This window comes from Mustela putorius, unplaced genomic scaffold (genome assembly GCF_011764305.1).
Source record: "Mustela putorius furo isolate JIRA1106 unplaced genomic scaffold, ASM1176430v1.1 tig00001069_pilon_pilon_pilon, whole genome shotgun sequence".
NCBI classification, from domain to species: domain Eukaryota; kingdom Metazoa; phylum Chordata; class Mammalia; order Carnivora; family Mustelidae; genus Mustela; species Mustela putorius.
Window position 1 is genome coordinate 4,853,270 of NW_025421558.1, and position 24,149 is coordinate 4,877,418.

A 24,149-nucleotide genomic window follows, 5' to 3' on the forward strand; every position below is an offset into this window, starting at 1 on the left:
CTTTGATGAGAGTATCCTGACCACTGCACCCATAAAAATTGATAGCAGTTCTCACTGATGGCCAGTCTATGAATCTTCACAGGTTTTCTCTTCCACTTTGTCTTACAAAGTCTTCCATTGTACTAGTCACCTTGTTTCTCTTTTCAATCTGCATACTATTGTCAGTGTACACATAAGTGTGATTTCTCTGATCCCATACACAGTTGATTGAGAAGATCTAGGTCTCTTCAGATTATTTAACACAGGATGAAAGTATAAACAGCCCTGAGACAAAAGTATAAGAGAATAATTTCCATACCATGTAAATGCAAACTGTTTCTTTTCTTTTTTTTTTAATTTTTTTATTTTTTATAAACAAGTATTTTTATCCCCAGGGGTACAGGTCTGTGAATCAGCACTCACCAAAGCACATACCCTCCCCAATGTCCATAACCCCACCCGCCCCTTCTCACAACCCCCCTCCCCCCAGCAACCCTCAGTTTGTTTTGTAAGATTAAGAGTCACTTATGGTTTGTCTCCCTCCCAATCCCATCTTGTTTCATTGATGCAAACTGTTTCTGATGCCATTTTGATTGTAGTGAGAAATACATTTGCTAAATTAATAGCCACATACCATGGGCTGCTGTACCTGGTCTAACAATTACAGTACATGCAGCGGAACAGTTGTGATCAGAGATTCTACCTTATTACATCAGTGGTACTCTGTGTCCATTCTCTAGGATCCATTTGGTTTCTGTGAGAGCCAGGATGGCACATAAAATGGATAAATTCTAGGCTCCACCAACTATGATTGCTTTAGGTCTTCTTATGGTATCATTAGTCTCTGTCATTCTGGCCTATGTTGATGTCTGTGCATGTTGAGTAAGGGCATTTAGAAGTTTTATTTTGACATTCCTTATAATAATAGATCTTACTCCATAAACCTGGTATCTGATGATCTAAAATTAGAGTTACTCCACCTGCCAAGTCAGTGAATTTCAACAGTGCTCTCAGATACTCAGGAAACACACACACACACACACTCCCTGGATGGGTTCTTGAACAAAGTGCACTCACTGTAACTAGACTTTAAATAAGTTTCCATTTTAAAATTTATTGTAAGACTCTAATAGGCTCCAATTATAATGGGGTCATCATGACCCTGTGGGTCTCCAGGTGTGGGTTCCAATTCAGCTTCAATATTCAGTAGTCCTCAGTATATCTTCTCATTTCCCACTTCCCCAGGTACAGTCACTTGAGTGACTGGCTATAGGTGTCTATGAGGAAAGACTGGAGAATCTTCAGAGTGTATATTCCCTTTGGTACTATAGGGTTTTTCTCCCTAGATTTCCATGGGTCTGAAAATCAGTTCAGGTCTTAGAATTACACAAGGGATAATAAACTTTTTTTTTATTAAATTGATTTACTTATTTTCAGAAAAACAATATTCATTATTTTTTCACCACACCCAGTGCTCCATGCAATCCGTGCCCTCTATAATACCCACCACCTGGTACCCCAACCTCCCACCCTGCCGCCACTTCAAACCCCTCAGATTCATCAACTTTTTATCCCCCTGAAATGAGTACCTTCTTGTAGTCTGTCTCTTTATTCTTGTTTTTTTTTAATATAACAGATATTAAATAACATCCTTGTTCTCTTACCTTTATGGACACTGTACTACATTAATGATCTCAACTCCCCAGAGGTCAAATGCTATTGCCTGCTCTCTTGACCTTGTTGGTTATTATGATAATTGAAGATTCCTGGTTCTAGTTGTTAACGCAGGACCAAGTGGCCCCTCCTATTTTAGGAACTTATCATCTTCATGTATGTTAATAAGAAGGCTATGTGACATCATTCTACAGCTGGCCCTGACTTACAGAGGAGAATCACCACAGAATTTCTTTTGATCCTGGAATTACTTTCTCCAGTGCTTTCATGATGTTTGGGGCCAGTAATAAATATCTTGAGCTGCCTTATGGAAGACAACTCACCAGATCTTCTAGTTTTACATCATGTATATCTTGCAACATGTTCATTTTCCTTAGCTTCTTTATTTCTTCCTTTGCCATCTATCAGAACAAAACTTAGGTATTTCTACTACATGGAGTATTGGCTGTGGTTTTATCTCCCAGGCTTATAAGAACTATATACACAGTGAATTTGCCCTATCATCTCAGCTCATGGCCAGTGTGTTAAATCCTGTATCTCAAGAAAGTATCACTCACTTTATGTTTAAAGTTTTTATTACCTGGTCTTACACTTTGACCCCATTAATCAAGAATCCTAAAAGTCCAATCCTACAAATATTCTTCCTAGCTCCAGCTGATACTTGTAAACCTGCTTTAAAAACAAGCAAACATTACACAGCACTACCCATGATAAGTACAGTTGTCATCTTGTTACAAGGATATTTCAGTATTATTTATTATATTTCCTGACTGTACTTCTCATCCCCATGACTTATTTATAACTCTAAGTTTGTACCTCTTAATCCCCTTAGTTTATTTTATTGTCCCTCTACCAACCTCGCCTCTGGTAACTATTAGTTATTTTTCTCATAAATACAGAGAGATACTAGCCATTTTGACTGTTGTGAGGGGATATTTTATTGTGGTTTTGATTTGCATTTCCCTGATGATTCTTGATTTGGAGCATCTTCTCATGTGTTGGCCATTTGGATACCTTCTTTGAATGAATGTCTATTCAGATCTTCTGCACATTTTTAATTCAATTATTATATTTTGATGCTGAGTTGTTAGGAGTTCTTTGTATTTTTTACATATTTACCATATTAACCCCTTTTCAGATATATCATTTGGAAATGCCTTCTCTCATTTAGTAAGTTGCCTTTTCATTTTGTCAATAGTTTCCTTTACTGTGCCAAACTTTTTAGTTTAATTGTATTCCCAATTGTTTATTTTTGCCTTTGTTTCACATAGCTGGGGAGGCAGTTCTGGAAAAATATTGCTAAGGCTGATGCCCAAGAGTATCCTGCCTGTGTTGTAAGAATTGTATGGTTTCCTTTCTTACATTCAAGCCTTTAATTCATTTTCAGTTCTTTTTCACGTATGGTATAAGAAAGTGGTCCAGTTTCATTCTTTTGCAGGTAGCTGTCCAGTTTTCTTGTTATCATTAATTGAAATGGTTGTCTTTTTATTATTTTATATTCCTGCCTGCATTGTCATATATTAATTGATCACATAAGTGTGGGTTCAAATCTGGGCCCTCTGTTGTGTTCCATTGATCTAGGTGTTTGTTTTGTGCCAGTACTGTATTGTTTTGATTACTACAGCTTTGAAATATAGTTTAAAATTGGGGATTGTGCTACCTCCAGCTTTGTTCTTCCTTCTCAAGTTTGCCTTAGCTATTTGGGGTATCTTGTGGTTTCACAGAAATATTAGGATTATTTTAGTTCTGTGGAAATTAATAATGGCAGTTTTGTAGAGATTGCATTGAATCTGTAGATTGCTTTTGGTAGTATGGGTATTTTAACATTATTCTTCTAATCCACATGCATGGGGGCACCTGGGTGGCTCAGTGGTTGAGCCTCTGCCTTCTGCTCAGGTCGTGATCCCGGGTCCTGGGATCGAGCCCCGCATTGGGCTCTCTGCTCAGCAGGGAGCCTGCTTCCCTCTCTCTCTCTCTCTGCCTGCCTCTTAGCCTACTTGGGATCTATCTCTCTGTCAAATAAATAAATAAAATCTTAAAAAAAAATTGTAATCCACATGCATGGTAGGTATTTCCGTTTATTTGTTATGTCTTCAGTTTCTTCAATTAGTGCCTCAATGTTTTTCAGAGCACAGGACCTTCACCACTTTGGTTAAATTTATTCCTATGTATTATTTTTTTCCTTTTGAGTAATTGTAAATGGGATTGTTTTCTTAATTTTTCTTTTTGGTAGTTTGTTATTAGTACATAGAAATACAATAGATTTCTACCTATTTTGTATCCTGCAACTTTATTGAGTTTATCAGTTCTCATAGTTTTTTGGTGGGATCTTTGAGATTTTCTGTATATAGTATAATGTCATCCACAAATAGTGAACAGTTTATTTCTTCCTTACCATTTGGGTGCCTTTTATTTCTTTTGCTTGTCTGATTACTGTGGCTGGAACTTCCAGTATGGTGGTGAATAAAAGCGTCACAAGTAGATATCTGTGTCTTGTGCCATATCTTAGAGAAAAAACTTTGAGGATTCACCATTGAGTATGATGTTAGCTGTGGTTTTTTCATATGATCTTTATTATGTTGAGGTATGTTTACTTTATACTTCTTAGGAAGTTTTATCATGAATGGAGGTTGAACTTTGTCAAATGCTTTCTCTGCATCTATTTATATGATCACAGGATTTTTATCCTTCATTTTGTCAATGTAGTATATTACATTGATTGATTTGTGGATATTGGACCATCCTTGCATTTCTAAAATAAATCTCACTGATCATGGTAAACTAGGCCTTTAAAAACCATATTGTTGAATATGGTTTGCTAATACTTTCTGAGGATTTTTGCATTTATATTCATCAGAGATATTGTTCTTTAGTTTTCTTTTTTCATAGTGTCTTTGGCTTAGGAATCAAAGTAATGATAACCTTGTAGAATGACTTTGGAAGTGTTTCTTTCTCTTCTGTTTTTAGGAATAGTTTGAGAAGGATAGCTATTTACTGTTCTTTAAATGTTTAGTAGGATTCTCCTGTGATGTCATCTAGTCCTGGGTTTTTTTTTTAATTTTTTATTTTTTATAAACATATATTTTTATCCCCAGGGGTACAGGTCTGTTAATCACCAGGTTTACACACTTCACAGCCCTCACCAAAGCACATACCCTCCCCAATGTCCATAATCCCACCCCCTTCTCCCAACCTCCCTACCCCCAGCAACCCTCAGTTTGTTTTGTGAGATTAAGAGTCACTTATGGTTTGTCTCCCTCCCAAATCCATCTTGTTTCATTGATTCTTCTTATACCCACTTAAGCCCCCATGTTGCATCACCACTTCCTCATATCAGGGAGATCATATGATAGTTGTCTTTCTCCGCTTGACTTATTTCACTAAGCATGATACGCTCTAGCTCCATCCATGTTGTCGCAAATGGCAAGATTTCATTTCTTTTGATGGCTGCATAGTATTCCATTGTGTATATATACCACATCTTCTTGATCCATTCATCTGTTGATGGACATCTAGGTTCTTTCCATAGTTTGGCTATTGTGGACATTGCTGCTATAAACATTCGGGTGCATGTGCCCCTTTGGATCACTATGTTTGTATCTTTAGGGTAAATACCCAGTAGTGCTATTGCTGGGCCATAGGGCAGTTCTATTTTCAACATTTTGAGGAACCTCCATGCTGCTTTCCAGAGTGGCTGCACCAGCTTGCATTCCCACCAACAGTGTAGGAGGGTTCCCCTTTCTCCGCATCCTCTCCAGCATCTGTCATTTCCTGACTTGTTAATTTTAGCCATTCTGACTGGTATGAGCTGATACCTCATTGTGGTTTTGATTTGTATTTCCCTGATGCCGAGTGATATGGAGCACTTTTTCATGTGTCTGTTGGCCATCTGGATGTCTTCTTTGCAGAAATGTCTGTTCATGTCCTCTGCCCATTTCTTGATTGGATTTTTTGTTCTTTAGGTGTTGAGTTTGCTAAGTTATTTATAGATTTTGGACACTAGTCCTTTATCTGATATGTCGTTTGTAAATATCTTCTCCCATTCTGTCAGTTGTCTTTTGATTTTATTAACTGTTTCCTTTGCTGTGCAAAAGCTTTTGATGTTGATGAAATCCCAATAGTTCATTTTTGCCCTTGCTTCCCTTGCCTTTGGCGATGTTCCTAGGAAGATGTTGCTGCGGCTGAGGTTGAAGAGGTTGCTTCCTGTGTTCTCCTCAAGGATTTTGATGGATTCCTTTTGCACATTGAGGTCCTTCATCCATTTTGAGTCTATTTTCGTGTCTAATGAAAGAGGAGAGATAACAACTAACACCAAAGAAATACAAACTATTATAAGAACATACTATGAGCAACTCTACGGCAATAAATTTGACAATCTGGAAGAAATGGATGCATTCCTAGAAACATATAAACTACCACAACTGAACCAGGAAGAAATAGAAAGCCTGAACAGACCCATAACCAGTAAGGAGATTGAAACAGTCATTAAAAATCTCCAAACAAACAAAAGCCCAGGGCCAGATGGCTTCCCGGGGGAATTCTACCAAACATTTAAAGAAGAACTAATTCCTATTCTCCTGAAACTGTTCCAAAAAATAGAAATGGAAGGAAAACTTGCAAACTCATTTTATGAGGCCAGCATCACCTTGATCCCAAAACCAGACAAGGATCCCACCAAAAAAGAGAGCTATAGACCAATATCCTTGATGAACACAGATGTGAAAATTCTCACCAAAATACTAGCCAATAGAATTCAACAGTACGTTAAAAGGATTATTCACCACGACCAAGTGGGATTTATTCCAGGGCTGCAAGGTTGGTTCAATATCCGCAAATCAGTCATTGTGATACAACACATCAATAAAAGAAAGAACAAGAACCATATGATACTCTTAATAGATGCTGAAAAAGCATTTGATAAAGTACAGAATCCCTTCCTGATCAAAACTCTTCAAAGTGTAAGGAACAAATAATTCTAAAATTTACATGGAACCAGAAAAGACCTCGAATAGCCAAAGGGATATTGAAAAAGAAAGCCAAAGTTGGTGGCATCACAATTCCGGACTTCAAGCTCTATTACAATGCTGTATCATCAAGACAGCATGGTACTGGCACAAAAACAGACACATAGATCAATGGAACAGAATATAGAGCCCAGAAATAGACCCTCAACTCTATGGTCAGCTCATCTTCGACAAAGCAGGAAAGAATGTCCAATGGAAAAAAGCCTCTTCAATAAATGGTGCTGGGAAAATTGGACAGCCATATGTAGTCCTGGGTTTTGTTGTGAGTTTATGATTGCCAATTTAATTTCACTGCAAGTAATATGTTCAGGTTTTCTATTTCTCCTTGATTCAGTTTTGGGAAATTGTATGTTTCTAGAAATCTATCAATTTCTTCCAGGTTGCCCAGTTTGTTGGCATTTAATTTTTCAAAGTAGTCTTTATATTTTTATGGTGTTGGTTGTAATTTCTCTTTCATTGCACATTTTGAGTCCCCTCTATTTTTTTTAAATTAATGAATCTGGTGAAAAGTTTGTCAATTTTATATTTTCAGGGCATCAGTTCTTAGTTTCATTGGTCTTTTCTATGATTATTTTTCACCTCCATTTCACTTATTTTCTGTCTAAGCTCTATTATTTCCTTCCTTTTTTCTAAATTTGGGGTTTGTTCTTTTTCGTCTTCCTTTAGGTGTAATGCAACTAGTTCTTGAAATTCTTTACATATGTAGCCTCTTTCCTCAATTATCAGAACCAGTATATGCAGAGCTGAGTTATCCTAGGATTTAACACTATTTTTTGGTCTGGCAGCTTGGAAAGGTGATGGGGCATGGACCTAAATATGGCACATACCACCTCCTGAGAGAGAGAATTGTGCGGTCTATTCCATTTCAAAAAATTGACTCTTCCAAGGGAAGTGTTGGCTATCAGCACAAGCATAGGAGGTCTTGGTGAAGATATGTGGTTGTAACATCAACATCACTAGGAGCATCCATCCATATAAACTTTTCTGAGTTTTCAGGATCATAGCTTTTCCTACCAATGCCCTCTTCTTTGCATAATAAACCTGCCTTGACTGAGCATTCAAATGTTTTTTAGAGCTCTATGACTTCTAGCAATTATGTTTATTTATTTATTTTTTTATTTATTTTCAGCATAACAGTAATCATTATTTTTGCACCACACCCAGTGCTCCATGCAATCCATGCCCTCTATAATACCCACCATCTGGTTCCCCCAACCTCCCAACCCCCTGCCACTTCAAACCCCTCAGATTGTTTTTAAGAGTCCATAGTCTCTCATGGTTCACCTCCCCTTCCAATTTCCCCCAACTCCCTTCTCCTCTCTAATTCTCCATGTCCTCCATGCTATTTGTTATGCTCCACAAATAAGTGAAACCATATGATAATTGACTCTCTCTGCTTGACTTATTTCACTCAGCATAATCTCTTCCAGTCCCGTCCATGTTGCTACAAAAGTTGGGTATTCATCCTTTCTGATGGAGGCATAATACTCCATAGTGTATATGGACAACATCTTCCTTATCCATTCGTCCATTGAAAAGCATCTTGGTTCTTTCCACAGTTTGGCGACCATGGCCATTGCTGCTATAAACATTGGGGTACAGATGGCCCTTCTTTTCACTACATCTGTATCTTTGGGTAAATACCCAGTAGTGCAATTGCAAGGTCATAGGGAAGTTCTATTTTTAATTTCTTGAGGAATCTCCACACTGTTCTCCAAAGAGGCTGCACCAACTGGCATTCCCACCAACAGTGTAAGAGGGTTTGTTCCCCTTTCTCCACATCCCGTCCAACACATGTTGTTTCCTGTCTTGCTAATTTTGGCCATTCTAACTGTGAAAAGTTGTATCTCAATGTGGTTTTAATTTGAATCTCCCTGATGACTAGTGATGATGAACATTTTTTCATGTGTCTGATAGCAATTAAGTTTTTAATCTGCCATTCAGTTGCCTGCATCCTTCCACTATAGCTGATGAGGGCTTCTTTATATGTTGCTTCAGAAGCTCTCTAGTTCTTATTTACCCATTATCAACATTGATTATCATGTTTCTCCTATAGAGCATCAATACAATTTAACAATAATCTTCTATTTCCTCCCTTCACATAAGCATTATTTTCTGCATCTTATTCAAAATGGCTGCATCTATCACACCTATCACATTACCCACTTCTGAACAGAAGTCAGGCATTTGATATCTACCCAACTGTAATTTGTTGATGATTGTCCTTTTCTAAGTCAGCCATCCATATCATATCCAAATATCAACATTAAATCAGAGTTGGGAGTGATAGTCCATGGTGCGCTTGCAATGAAACAAGAAACCAAGTCCTTTCAAAATTGACTTGTGGGTTATATGTCAGCTCTTCAGAAGAGACTGTTATTGAACCAGAATATGGTAACTGAGGCAAAAAATATACAGTCTACTGAAAGCATCTCAGCATTCTCCTTGAAGTATATTACAAGTTATATCTGAATGTTTCAAGTAAATTAGAGTTCACAGTGTGAGTCTAGGATAGTTTTCTGTGGAGACAGGTATATCTGAGTTTTTATAGATTTCCTATGCTGTCACAGGTCTTCAGTTCATATTTAGAATGCAGTCAGGAGTACCTGAGGTCAGGGTGAGGGTTCAGAAGACCTTGCTGGTCAGAATCAGTATCATGCTATGTGTATTTAAGAAATCTTCCCAGCAGTGATCTCCCTAAAGAAGAAGAAAACAAGGTCATAGCTGGGGAGCTTTCTCACATATAGTTAAGTGCCTGATGGTATTAAAATTCAGATGTGTATGGCTCCAAAATTGATGTCCTTAACTTGTACTATGTTATGGTATAAAAAAGTAAGATTTTTTTCTACTTAGAAAGTGCCAAAAATGTAACCCCCAAAACAAGTGATGAACTCACAATCCCAGATATAGAAATTTATGAGTTGTGAGAATATCAACAGTCGTAGACAATTCAAATTCCTGAGAACTTGGGATATTTTTTCTGAAGTACAGAGCTATGAAATGAAAGAGCTTTATGACCATCAGAGTTGATCTGTCCTTCTCTAGATGCTAATGGCTTTAATCACTCACAGTGGTGATTCTTACCATTTAATAAAATTCAGGGCAGTTGGAGTATGTCTGGCTATGGGTTAGAACAAAAATCTATTAAGCTGAATACCAAAATTGAGCCATTTTTCCTCACATAAAGAATGAGGCTTATAGACATCCAAATACAGTACAAAGTAAAGGTTATGTTGAAAAACTCAGATTAGATGGGTATGATGAAGAAAGGAGGTTCAGCTTAATTACTTTGTCAAGGGTAGAAATTGCAACTCAATCTCAGGGATCCATAAGGGAAGAGTAAATTAGACAAAAGGAATGATATAAATAGATTTCTGTATGTGAAGAAAATAATTAACGAGAGCAATTATAGGATACAATCCTAAATTATTAAGGGTTTAACACAATAAAGGCTCCATTATCTCTCATATCACAGTCCATGAAGTTGTCAGGCATTTGGTCTTCTGCGTGGTGACTGATGTGTCAGACTGCCTCGGTCTAGGGGTTCTGGCATGACCCAAGGCTGTCTCTAAAATCTCTGTTTTACCTGTCCAATGAATAAGCAAGGAGAAAAAGTTATTTAGACAATCTCACAGACTCTTACGCTCCAGAATATTCCTCAGAAGAGCAAAAAAAAAAAAAAAAAAAAAAAAACTCTACCCAGGATAATGTAAGCCTAGTAATATTGCAAATGAACTACCTCCTCTCCCAAAGTTTCCATACAGTATAACTTTTTAAATTTTTCCCCACAGGTCTTTTATTGATTTTGATAATAAGAAAATATGAGTATAGGTGAATTCAGAACAGAATAAGAATAAGTGATTAATCTTTATGTCCTGGAGCCAAAATGTGCCTAGTTCATTTGTGTCCTTAAAGAGAACTCTGATTTTATAGAATGGAGTGGTATCATCTAAGGTAGAATTCTGCAGTTCTCAGTACCCAAGGATCTCAATAGGAAGAAAAAAATGCCAGTTGAGATTATTGAAAAATGAAATGATGCATCAAAAATATTTAGCACAATATCTAGCCTATACTAAAAAAAAGTACTCAAAAATGTACTTTTCTTCTACTATTAGCTATCAATACTTTACATAAGAAAATATATAGCAAGTACTACTGTTTTAATTAACGTGTATTGTTTATATTAGTTTTCTATTGGCTGTCAGTTTCTTTTTGGCTTCTGGCTGCATTACCCTGATCACTCTCTCTCTCTTTACGTTACCTTGTTTTCTGTGTGACCGTCAAATATCCCCCATCTACCTCTTAAAAGGACACTGGTGATAACATAGAAAGCCCATACAGATAACCCACTATCATCTCCTCATCACAAGATCCTTAAACACCTCCACAAAGACAGTCTTTTCAAACTCTACAGTATTTATAGGTTTTACAGGTTAGGAGCTGATATCTTTGGGGAATATTTTTCAGCCTACCTACCACAATGGTATAATGTAAAATTAAAATAATAGAATGGGTAGATAACAAAAGATTCTGATTCTGCCATTTAATATCATTTAAAACTTACATAATAAAATTGTTTGAAGTGTGATGAATGCTTACTCTGTACCCGGTTTCCAGGCAAGAAAGGGTTTTATGCAGCTTGTCTCATTTATATTCAAAACAACCATGTAAGATAGATATGGTTATTCTCACTGTACTGGTGAAGACACTAAATTGTATTCAACTGACAGGTAGTCAGTACTCACATAGCCATTAATATTGTCAGAATTGAAATTTGGGTCTATTGCACTCCAGAGTCCACCATTGTAGGTGTTGCACATGGCTACATTGCTTCTCTACACCGAATTGTGCTAATTACTAGTTTTAGTGCAGGAATTGATAAAACAGTGTTAACACTTGTCTAACATACTCCAAAGGGTATTGTAAAATCCAACTGACATAAATATATGTAAACTTTGTAAATTGTGACCCTGTAGGTCAAATGTAAAATATTATATATTTTAGAAGAGCAGTTTCCAGTCCTTTGTCATTAGAATTATCACAGTGTAATCATTTGAAATGCACCAGCTCTTTCTTCCATTAAACCAGAGTTCTCTATTATTGACGCTTGTGCAGGGGTGTTTGTTTTCAGAGACTTCTCTTCAAGTCCAACTGTGACCACAAAATCTGAATCATTTTAGAATAGACTTACTTTGTAACACCTTTGACTAAAACTCTTGAATAGCAGAGGTTACTTCTAGGATAAAGGTGCAACTTCTTTAACTGCTGACACCCCACTTAATTTTACCATTTTACCTTGACCACTTGCCACCCCTTCTTTCATTCTAGCAACAAAAAAACTTCTCATTTTTCTCTTCTACAAATTGAGATGTGTAGATGTCTGTTCGTATAGAACAGAACTTGATTTTTTTTTTTTTGAAAGTCAAATAACAGGCCAAAGTAACGAAAGGAAGAAAACTAAGCTTAGTTCTTGGCATTTGTATATATATAATTACTTGGCTCAATTTTCAACTTGTCAGCATGTTGTTACATAATCCAAATGGAGTTTTAGACCTTGTAGTCATTTTAATATCACAATGATTTTACTAGACATAATTTGAGATTCTGGAATAAAGTGAAAAAAAAATGAAATGACATCTTCTAAATGCAGGAACAGTAAATGTGCAGCATACATAGCTCAATCCATGGACCACCTTGTATGAAAGGCTACATTTCAATAGAATCCTAGCCCTCTTTGCTTTCTTGTTGATCCTAGACAAATTGATAGGTTGCTAAATAAAATCACCACAAAAGTATCAAAGTTTCTGTGTTATGAAACATATGCTTTATCAAATAATATTATCTTGAGTAGTTAAAGTCAAGTCTTAACATAGAGAGCTAAAAATAATTTCAGATTTGATGATATTGCAACTAACAAAATACATAATTTTTAAAAATTAGAAAGTCAAAAACATTCCAGAAAACTAGGAAAATGCTTGTAACAAATAGGATAAAGGTGAGTAACTATTATATACATATCACATTTTTTAATATAAAGTATCTGTAAAGGGTGCCTGGATGGTTCAGTCGTTGGGCATCTGCCTTCGGCTCAGGTCGTGATCTCAGAATCCTGGTATTGAGCCTCGCATCTGGCTCCATGCTCTGTGCAAAGCCTGCTTCTCCCTCTCCCACCCCCCCTGTTTGTGTTCCCTCTCTTGTTGTGTCTCTGTCAAATAAATAAATAAAATCTTTTTTAAAAAGTACCTGTAAGTGAAAAAGTTTTAAAACTCAAGTTACAGAAAAGAAATGCAAATAATCAAATTTGAAAAAGTTCTACCATATTAATAATCAAATAAATGTATTAGAGTTTCTTTTATCTAATTTTACCAATTATGAGGAAAAAACTTGTTTAATATACACATGGTATTTATGCAACCACAATAAAACATTAATTCATTGCTAATTTCAATAAAATTTTTTTGAGATTTTATTTATTTATTTGACAGAGAGAACACAAGCAGGGGGAGTGGGATAGGGAGAGGCAGGCTTCCCACTGAACAGGGAGTCCAATGTGGAACTCAATCCTAGGATTCAGGGATCATGACCTGAGCCAAAGGCAGATGCTTAATGACTGAGCCACCCAGATGCCCCATTTAAAAAATTTATTTTAATGATAATTTATTAGTTTTCTTAATATAAAATGTATGTCTATTGATGATAATCTTGAATATACATATAATCCAAAAACTAACAGAAAATCTAATTCATACTGCAAATATCCAAATATTCTCAATTAATTTGAGGGATACATATCCTTTCTGATACTCCCCACAAAACATGCATGTTTGTTTGTAAATACCTATATTTATACATAAAGAAATATATGTATGATATATATACACTTATATGTAGTATGTGTATATATATACTCATTTATACATAGATGCATGTATTTATATACATAAACAGCATATACCTATAGGCTATATAAATGATAAAGTGTATATACATATATATATATATATATATGAAGATTATATATTTAAATGTTATATTGGACATTCTTTACCTGATTTTTTTTGTATTTAACTATATTAACATGTATTTTGTCTTTGTCATTAAATATTATTCTGGGGCACCTGTGTGGCTCAGTGGGTTGAGCCTCTGCCTTCAGCTCATGTCATGATCTCAGGTTCCTGGGATGTGGTCCCACATCAGGCTTTCTGCTCAGCAGGGAGCCTGCTTCCTCCTCTCTCTCCCTGCCTACCTCTCTGCCTACTTGTGATCTTTCTCTCCGTCAAATAAATAAATAAATAAAAATCTTTAAAAAATAACCTGTACCCCTGGGGATAAAAATATATTATATGTTTATAAAAAATTAAAAATTAAAAAATATGTATATATATTTTAAATATTATTCTGCCCCACCAATTTAATGACTTTATACTATTGCATATTAAGGATACATAGAATTCATGTAATTACTATTTGATATAGAAAATGATACAACATTTTAATTTGTAATTATTTTATAGCTAAGTAAGGTTAAGCATGCTTCAAAATGATTATTAGCAATGGTACTTGCTTTCATGAATGTCTTTTTCGTGTCCCCTTTTCTATCCATAATTGTTGATTTGTAAGAACTCTATAGTGGGAAAAAAATTTTCTTTTCCAATAAAATACTTGCTAATGTTATTCCAAATTTGTTATTTTTTTGTTTTGTGATTTCTCTTTTCATGTTGCTGTTATTTTACTTACAGCAAAATCAGTGAAATCACAAGCTTTGTTTCTCGTTCTGTGGTTTTAGAAGATTCTTTTATATAAAAGACTATGCAAATTTACTGCTTTTGTTTTCTTATAAGACATTTTGATTTCATTTACTATGTTTAAATAATGTAATTAGTTTAGCATTATCAGTATAAGGGATGAAACAGCTGTTTTTTTCTATTCTTGTTTGATCAAAATGTTATATCAAATTTGCATACTTTTTATAATACAACTTGGCAATATTAAAAATAAACAGTTTTATAACCTTTGTTATAATAATGTATCTCAAGGAAAAATTCTAAGCAAAATTCAAGCTTGAGAGCAATATAATGACAGTTGCTTAAATTACTAAGGTCTATTATATGTCAACAACTGTATTAAGGATATGATCTTATGATCTTATGTAATTGCTAGCTGAGGAAGCAAGCTGTGTTTTACCCATTTTGCAGATGAGGAAACTGAGGATGCAGAGGTTAAGCAGCTTTAATGATAGTGTGTATAGTATTTATACTATGATTACAACTATTATTTCCAGGCATATCAGGTCATTGTAGGCTTAAAACCAAGCCAGGAAGAAGACAGAGAGGGAGAATAGAGAGAAACAGAACAATGGGAGGATAGGAAAGAGGCGAGAGTGGGAGGAAGGAGGGAGTGTATGAGGAAGAAAAGAAGGAAAGAGAGAGGAAAGAAAGGGAAGCAAGCAAATACTACAGGAAAAAATACCCAATCCAGGAATTATACAATTGGTATAATGCAGCAACAATGGTGGGCAAAAATTACAATCTTTCTAAAAATTATACTACAGGGGTGTGTTATTACCACCTGTATAGTGTTAGGAAATGTTATTGTCTCCTCATAGTAATAAGTAAATGAAAAGGCCCTCTATAATCTCTTTATTTCCAAGTTAGCTAAGAGAGACAGCTTTTTAAAAGCCTTTCTTTTTAAAAAGCATTCTTTTAACCTTCCTTTGTACTTTGCCCCAGCTCTGTTGTGATTCTTCCAGACAGTCTGAAGGGCAGCTGGAGCAAGAGTGGTTTCTAGACAGTACAATGAGTTCAGTTGGGCCTGGCACATTCAGTGTATTTTTTTTCTTTTTTTCTTAACACCTGGATGCCAATTTTGTACATACTTTCCTGATGTGCCTTACATAATAGCCGGGCTAAGGGAAAGAACACCACTGCTGCCACCCGTCTGTGTGTTCTGGCAATGGGCAGTGGCTCATGGTCCTCGATCAGAGGACATGCTGGGCTGCCACACAAGCAGGGGGCTAAGGAGATGGGGATGTCTGAGGCTTACAGATGCCACTCATAGCTTGCCTCCAACTGAAAAGATGATGATACTTTGAGATTAAGGCTGTGTATGCAGCACACAGTAGAGAATGAACCAATTATGGGGTGCTTCAGTTCATTATAATTGAACTAAGTTTGGTTCAGAGCAAAAATTACCTTGGTAATTGTATCTCCTTTCTTTTCCTCAGCTGCTCCCCCATCTTGGGTCCAATAAAATCCCATGCTAGTTCCATAATGACACAGATCTCACTGTACTCTCCTTACTGATTCTTTGCCAAACACTCCCTTTCCCCAGGCTTGCTTGCCTCCAGGAGAACCTTGACCACTGACTTTGATTACATATTTTTCAGCTCTCAGAAACTAAAACAGTCTAGTGCATAATACATCCTCAATAAATACACAGTAGTTAAAATAATTTAAACATGACTTCTTGGAGTGTTTTTAATTTTATTGGGGCTAATAGGAGATGACAGCCTAAATAAGGTTATAAACAAATATACTTGAATGGAAGTAACCGCTTTATCTGAAAGCTAGTGGCCCCATAGAAAGTAGATAGCACATGATTGAATATATAAGATCTAATTAGAGATTTTTTCCTTCAATTCTTTCAGCTTGTGAAACCCTCTTTAAATTCATTTATTTTCTGATATTGTTTTTATTTTGTGAGAATTACACAATATTAACCCCTCTTCACCACCAAAGCCAATTATGGAAGAAAAGACCAAAAATAAGGCTATTTAGAGGAAAAAGGTGATTTCTGCTAGCTTCCTCAATTGTGTTCTTCTTTCTCATTAGGATTTACTAAACTTTGTGATGATCAACACATAATTATGTTTTTCAATTTCAGTATAACTTTTTTGTTTCCCAAATTATATCTTAGCTAATATATATATATATACATATATATATATATATGTATATATCTTAGTGATATTAGTGATCTAATCTTAGTGATGTTAGTTGTTTTTTTTAATTTATTTTTTATTTTCAGCATAACAGTATTCATTATTTTTGCACCACACCCAGTGCTCCATGCAATCTGTGCCCTCTATAATAGCCACCACCTGGTACCCCGAGCTCCCACCCCCCAGCCCCTTCAAAACCCTTAGATTGTTTTTTCAGAGTCTATAGTCTCTCATGGTTCACCTCCCCTTCCAATTTCCCCCAACTCCCTTCTCTCCTCTAACTCCCCATGTCCTCCATGCTATTTGTTATGCTCCACAAATAAGTGAAACCATATGATAATTGACTCTCTCTGATTGACTTATTTCACTCAGCATAATCTCTTCCAGTTCTGTCCATGTTGCTACAAAAATTGGGTATTCATCCTTTCTGATGGAGGCATAATACTCCATAGTGTGTATGGACCACATCTTCCTTATCCATTCGTCCATTGAAGGGCATCTTGGTTCTTTCCAGTTTGGGGACCATGGCCATTGCTGCTATAAACATTGGGGTACAGATGGCCCTTCTTTTCACGACATCTGTATCTTTGGGCTAAATAACCAGGAGTGCAATGGCAGGGTATAGGGAAGTTCTATTTTTAATTTCTTGAGGAATCTCCACACTGTTCTCCAAAGAGGCTGCATCAACTTGCATTCCCACCAACAGTGTAAGAGGGTTCCCCTTTCTCCACATTCCCTCTAACACATGTTGTTTCCTTTCTTGCTAATTTTGGCCATTCTAACTGGTGTAAGGTGATATCTCAGTGTAGTTTTAATTTGAATCTCCCTGATGGCTAGTGATTACGAACATTTTTTCATGTGTCTGATAGCCATTTGTATGTCTTCATTGGAGAAGTGTCTGTCCATATCTTCTGCCCATTTTTTGATATGATTATCTGTTTTGTGTGTGTTGAGTTTGAGGAGTTCTTTATAGATCCTGGATATCAACCTTTTGTCTGTATTGTCATTTGCAAATATCTTCTCCCATTCCGTGGGTTGCCTCTTTGTTTTCCTGACTTTTTCCTTGGCTGTGCAGAAGCTTTTGATTTTGATGAAGTCCCAAAAGTTCATCTTCGCTTTTGTTTCCTTTGCCTTTGGAGACATATCTTGAAAGAAGTTGCTGTGGCTGATATCGAAGAGATGTTCTCCTCTAGGATTCTGATGTATTCCTATCTCACATTGAGGTCTTTTATCCATTTTGAGTTTATCTTTGTGTACGGTGTAAGAGAATGGTTGAGTTTCATTCTTCTACATATAGCTGCCCAGTTTTCCCAGCACCATTTATGGAAGAGACTGTCTTTTTTCCAGTGTATATTTTTTCCTGTTTTGTCGAAGATTATTTGACCATAGAGTTGAGGGTCCATATCTGGGCTCTCTACTCTGTTCCACTGGTCTATGTGTCTGTTTTTATGCCAGTACCATGCTGTCTTTGTGATCACAGTTTTTTAGTAAAGCTTGAAATCAGGTAACGTGATGCTCCCCGTTTTATTTTTGTTTTTCAACATTTCCTTAGCAATTTGGGGCCTCTTCTGATTCCATAATAACCTTCTAACCTGAACTTTTTGATACATACACCTGTGTTTTCCTTTTGCATTTCTATTTTTAAATTTTTTTAATTTTATTTTAGTTTAGTCTAGCTTATTCCTTTTTTAATTTTTCTTTTCTTTTTTTTTAATTTTTTATTTTTTATAAACATATATTTTTATCCCCAGGGGTACAGGTCTGTGAATTACCAGGTTTACACACTTCACAGCACTCACCAAAGCACATACCCTCCCCAATGTCCATAATCCCATCCCGTTCTCCCAAACCCCCTCCCCCCAGCAACCCTCAGTTTGCCTTCTGAGATTAAGAGTCACTTATGGTTTGTCTCCCTCCCAATCCCATCTTGTTTCATTGATTCTTCTCCTACCCACTTAAGCCCCCATGTTGCATCACCACTTCCTCATATCAGGGAGATCATATGATAGTTGTCTTTCTCTGCTTGACTTATTTCGCTAAGCATGATACGCTCTAGTTCCATCCATGTTGTCGCAAATGGCAAGATTTCATTTCTTTTGATGGCTGCATAGTATTCCATTGTGTATATATACCACATCTTCTTGATCCATTCATCTGTTGATGGACATCTAGGTTCTTTCCATAGTTTGGCTATTGTGGACATTGCTGCTATAAACATTCGGGTGCATGTGTCCCTTTGGATCACTACATTTGTATCTTTAGGGTAAATAGTGCAATTGCTGGGTCATAGGGCAGTTCTATTTTCAACATTTTGAGGAACCTCCACGCTGTTTTCCAGAGTGGCTGCACCAGCTTGCATTCCCACCAACAGTGTAGGAGGGTTCCCCTTTCTCCGCATCCTCGCCAGCATCTGTCATTTCCTGACTTGTTGATTTTAGCCATTCTGATTGGTGTGAGGTGATATCTCATTGGGGTTTTGATTTGTATTTCCCTGATGCCGAGTGATATGGAGCACTTTATCATGTGTCTGTTGGCCATCTGGATGTCTTCTTTGCAGAAATGTCTGTTCATGTCCTCTGCCCATTTCTTGATTGGATTATTTGTTCTTTGGGTGTTGAGTTTGCTAAGTTCTTTATAGATTCTGGACACTAGTCCTTTATCTGATATGTCGTTTGCAAATATCTTCTCCCATTCTGTCAGTTGTCTTTTGATTTTGCTAACTGTTTCCTTTGCTGTGCAAAAGCTTTTGATCTTGATGAAATAATTTTTATTTTCTAATATTCATATAGAGTTAAACTTCAAGGTAATCCCCTTTCCCCAATCAATGCTACCCCGATAGGAAAACCAATTCCTAATCCTTCCTTATCTTAGGAAAGTTGAATCCTTTAACAAAGATATCAAGATACATTCAGGAAGAATCAAAACAACCTTCCTCACCCACACTGAGAATTTACAACCACTCTCCCATCTTTTTCTTCCACCAGTATTTCTGTGTTTTTGTGTTTATCCTGATAGTATATAATCTTACACTCAGGGTTCTTTTTGACGAGGTTCTTTCTTTATTTGCATATATGTATGTATATATGCAAATATATATATATATATTTTCTCTTGTCATATACTTTTTTTTTAAAGATTTTATTTATTTATCAGAGAGAGAGAGAGGGAAGAGAGCGAGCACAGGCAGACAGAACGACAGGCAGAGGCAGAGGGAGAAGCAGGCTCCCTGCTGAGCAAGGAGCCCGATGTGGGACTCGATCCCAGGACTCTGGGATCATGACCTGAGCCGAAGGCAGCTGCTTAACCAACTGAGCCACCCAGGCGTCCCTCTTGTCATATACTTTTATCAGTTTTTTTGTTTGTATGTTTTTGTTTGTATACTTCATAAATCTTACCTTGGGGCCCATTTGGGCTGAACTTTCTCTTTTATCTCACCTTTCTTTCCTGTCTCTCTCCCTGTCTCTTTTTTTTCTTTTCCTTTTCTTTTTCCTCTCATTTGGGTGGGGAACCCTGATTGCTCAGAAGCATTCCAGGGTGCACTTTGACTGCACCACAGTCAATACACCCAGCTACAACTGTTCAGCCATCTCTCACCAAAATAGACTAGGAGGAGGAATGCCCAACAGAAGAAAAATACAGAAGATGGACCTTCTGTAACAGAGCTAACGGCTATCAACATAGACAATATGTCAGAAAGAGAATTCAGGCTAACAATTATCCAAGAAATAGCTAGGTTGGAGAAAGCCATGGGTGACCAAACAGAATTGATTAGGGCTGAACTGAAAATGACCAGAGATCATGTTTTCAATATTAGGGAAGAGCTGAAAGCTACCAGAGATGAGCTTCACAATGCTCTCAATGAGTTCCAATCTAATCTAAATTCTCTCAACGCTAGAGTAACTGAGACAGAAGATAGAATTAGTGATCTGGAGGACAAACAGATAGAGAGAAAGGATCAGTAGGAAGCCTGGAACAAACAGCTTAGAAACCACAAAAACAGAATCAGGGAAATAAATGATGCCATGAAACGTACCAACATCAGAATTATTGGAATCACTGTAGGGGAGGAGAAAGAAAGAAGTCTAGAAGATATAGTGGAACAAGTTCTTCATGAAAATTTTCCAAATCTTGTGAATGGAACCAGCATTCATGTACTAGAAGCCGAAAGGTTTCCCCCCAAGATTACAGATTCTCGAAAGTCCTCAAGACACCTAATAGTAAGAATGAAGAATTATAATTGTAAGCAGAATCTCTTGAAAGCAGCTAGGACAAAGAAGATCCTTATGTACAGAGGAAAGCCCATCAGAATAATGTCAGACCTGTCCACAGAGACCTGGCAAGCCAGAAAGGGCTGGCAAGATATATTCAGGGCACTGAATGAGAAGAACATGCAGCCAAGAATACTTTATCCAGCAAGACTGACATTCAAAATGGATGGAGAGATAAAGAGTTTCCAAGACTGGCAAGGCTTAAAAGACTATGCAACCACCAAGCCAATACTGCAGGAAATATTAAGGGGGCTTCTTTAAAGGAGGAAAAAGCCCAAGAATAACATTGACCAGAAATATAGAGGCAATCTACAGAAAGAAAAACTTCAAAGGTAACGCGATGTCAATAAAAACGTATCGATCAATAATCACTCTCAATGTGAATGGCCTAAATGTGCCCATAAAAATGGCACAGGGTTGCAGACTGGATAAAACGACAGGACCCATCCATATATTGTCTACAAGAGACTCATTTTGAAACTAAAGGTACACCCAGACTGAAAGTGAAGGGATGGAGAAACATCTTTCATGCCAATAGGCCTCAAAAGAAGGCTGGGGTAGCGATCTCCTATCAGACAAATTAGATTTTAAACTAAAGAGTGTAGTCAGAGATACAGAAGGACACTACATCATTCTTAAAGGGACTATCCACCAAGATGATCTAACAATTGTAAATATCTATGCCCCCAATATGGGAGCAGCCAATTACATAAGAAAACTGTTAATCAAGATAAAGAGTCATATTGATATGAATACACTAATCGTTGGAGATCTTAACACACCTCTCTCAGAAATAGATCATCGAAGCAGAAAATCAATAAACAAACAAGAGCATTGAATGACACATTGGACCAGATGGACCTCATAGATATATACAGAACATTCCACCCTAAAACAATAGAATACTCATTCTTCTCAAGTGCACATGAATCCTTCTCCAGAATAGACCACATACTGGGTCACAAATCAGGACTCAACCGATACCAAAAAGACTGAGATTATTCCCTGCACATTCTCAGATCACAATGCTTTGAAACTGGAGCTCAATTACAAGGAAAAGTTCAGAAGGAACTCAAACACCTGGAAGCTAAAGACCACCTTGTTTAAGAATGCTTGGATCAACCAGGAGATCAAGGAAGAACTGAAAAATTCATGGAAACCAATGACAATGAAGACATTTCGATACAAAACCAATGAGATACAACAAAGGCAGTCCTAAGGGGGAAATACATAGCCATCCAAGCCTTCCTCAAAAAAATTGAAAAATCCAGAACACAGCATCTGTCTCTATACCTTAAAAAAAAAAAAAAGTTATTGTTGTTTTTTTGTTTTTTTAAAGATTTTATTTATTTATTTGACAGAGAGAGATCACAAGTAAGCAGAGAGGCAGACAGAGAAAGAGGAGGAAGCAGGCTCCCTGCTGAGCAGAGAGCTCAATGCAGGACTCGATCCCAGGACCCTGAGATCATGACCTGAGCCGAAGGCAGTGGCTTAACCCACTGAGCCACCCAGGCGCCCCAGTGATGTTAGTTTTAAGAATATCCTATATAATATTGTGGCTAAATCACCAGATATATTTTTGCTTGTTTGTTTGTTTTGATTGCTAATGCTGCAACTGAATGTTGGCTTTGATGCACATGTTTACCAAGTTAGGTGGTACTCAGTGCTCTGCCAAGGAAAAATCCTTCCCCACCACAGTATTTTCTCTAAAGGCCAGAGTAGTCATGGATAGATTAAATCAATAGAAACCCCCCACCAAAAATTATTAAATCATAAAAATACATTCTAAGTAGGGAAATTAAAGTGGCTTCAAGTCACATAGTTTTTGTATAAGAAATACTTTGAGTCTACGTTCTCTCGTTTCTGTGTTTGAGAACATACTGAGCATCATGTGTGGAGAAACTCTTAGATACTGAAGATACAGAGATGAGAGACATGTTCTCTCATTTGAGGGAATTTATAGGCCAGTAAGAAAGACAGACTAAGCAATACAAGATCATATGCTAAATATTGGAATACAAGCCAAATATCTACTGTGTTGTTGGAGGACATATTTGGAAATTTTTGCCAAGACTGAGGGAGAAGTGACTAAATCTTGAAAGAGTTAAAGGATTTAATTAGGTATAAAAGAGGGACGGAATAATTGTAAAGAGAGGAAGCAGAATGGGCAGCTAACAGGCCTGAGAGAACAGAGCACATCTGAAGAAACTCTAGTGAGGATTCTGTAGGATAGAGAGGAGCCAAATCAAGAAGGATCTTGTACTTAAGCTAGAACTTGAACTTGTAGGCACAAAGATTCACCAAAGATCAAGTAGGAATGACTTTTTTTATAGTGATTATGACATATAAGGCAAGAAGTCATGAGACATAATGATAACCTGGGGTAAGGCAGCAGAAAAACCTAATACTGTGCCTCGCATATAATCATCGAATATAAACTGCCCTACGAATGAATATTGGACAGCTGAAGATAGAAAAAGAGAGAAGAATTAAAAAGAAATGTAGAAATTGGAAATATAGATTTGATAACCATTAAGTCTTTGGATATGGGGGCTGACTTCCAAGTTTGTAAGGTGAATATATGATTTTCAAAATAAAAAGGACTGTAAGAATTGGAGACTTGAGAGATACCTGCATTTAGGAGGGAGGTATTTTGAAGCCTGGATATTAACACACTGTTGAGGCTGAGATGTTAGTACAAGGAAAGAATCCAGTAGAGAACATTTCGGTTAAAACAATATTTAAGTGAATGGAGGAGGGCATGTCTATAAAAATTCCCCTTTTCTCATTAAAAAGAACAATCAGAGAACTATGACAATAATGTCAAGAAAACAAGGAGAGAATCCCATAAGGAAGGGGATAATTTAAAATGTGTCATATGCCTGAGAATATTAGGTTGAGATTAGTTCAGCAATTCCCTATCATGGGTCTTAAAAAGGAATAGAGGTCCCTTATTCATAGGACTTGGAGGAAGAAAGCAAGAATGAGTATTTGCTCAGAGCTGTGGGTATGAGAGGGTTAGTAAAGGACAAAGAATCTAGTTCAGAATTCCAATTTCTGTTTGAGGTAGGAGATAAAATGGTGTGGGAAGGGGAGGGAGAGACAGAAGTTAGGAACGGGCATAGGGTAAAGTTGGATATTATAGACAGAGGTGACCTGGCACACACAAAGGAAGCTCTGGTTGCTCCGAAAGGCTCAGACCATTCTAGAGACAAATAAGTGACAAAAGGTCACTCAAAAGGATCAAAAGTGCTATATGCTCTC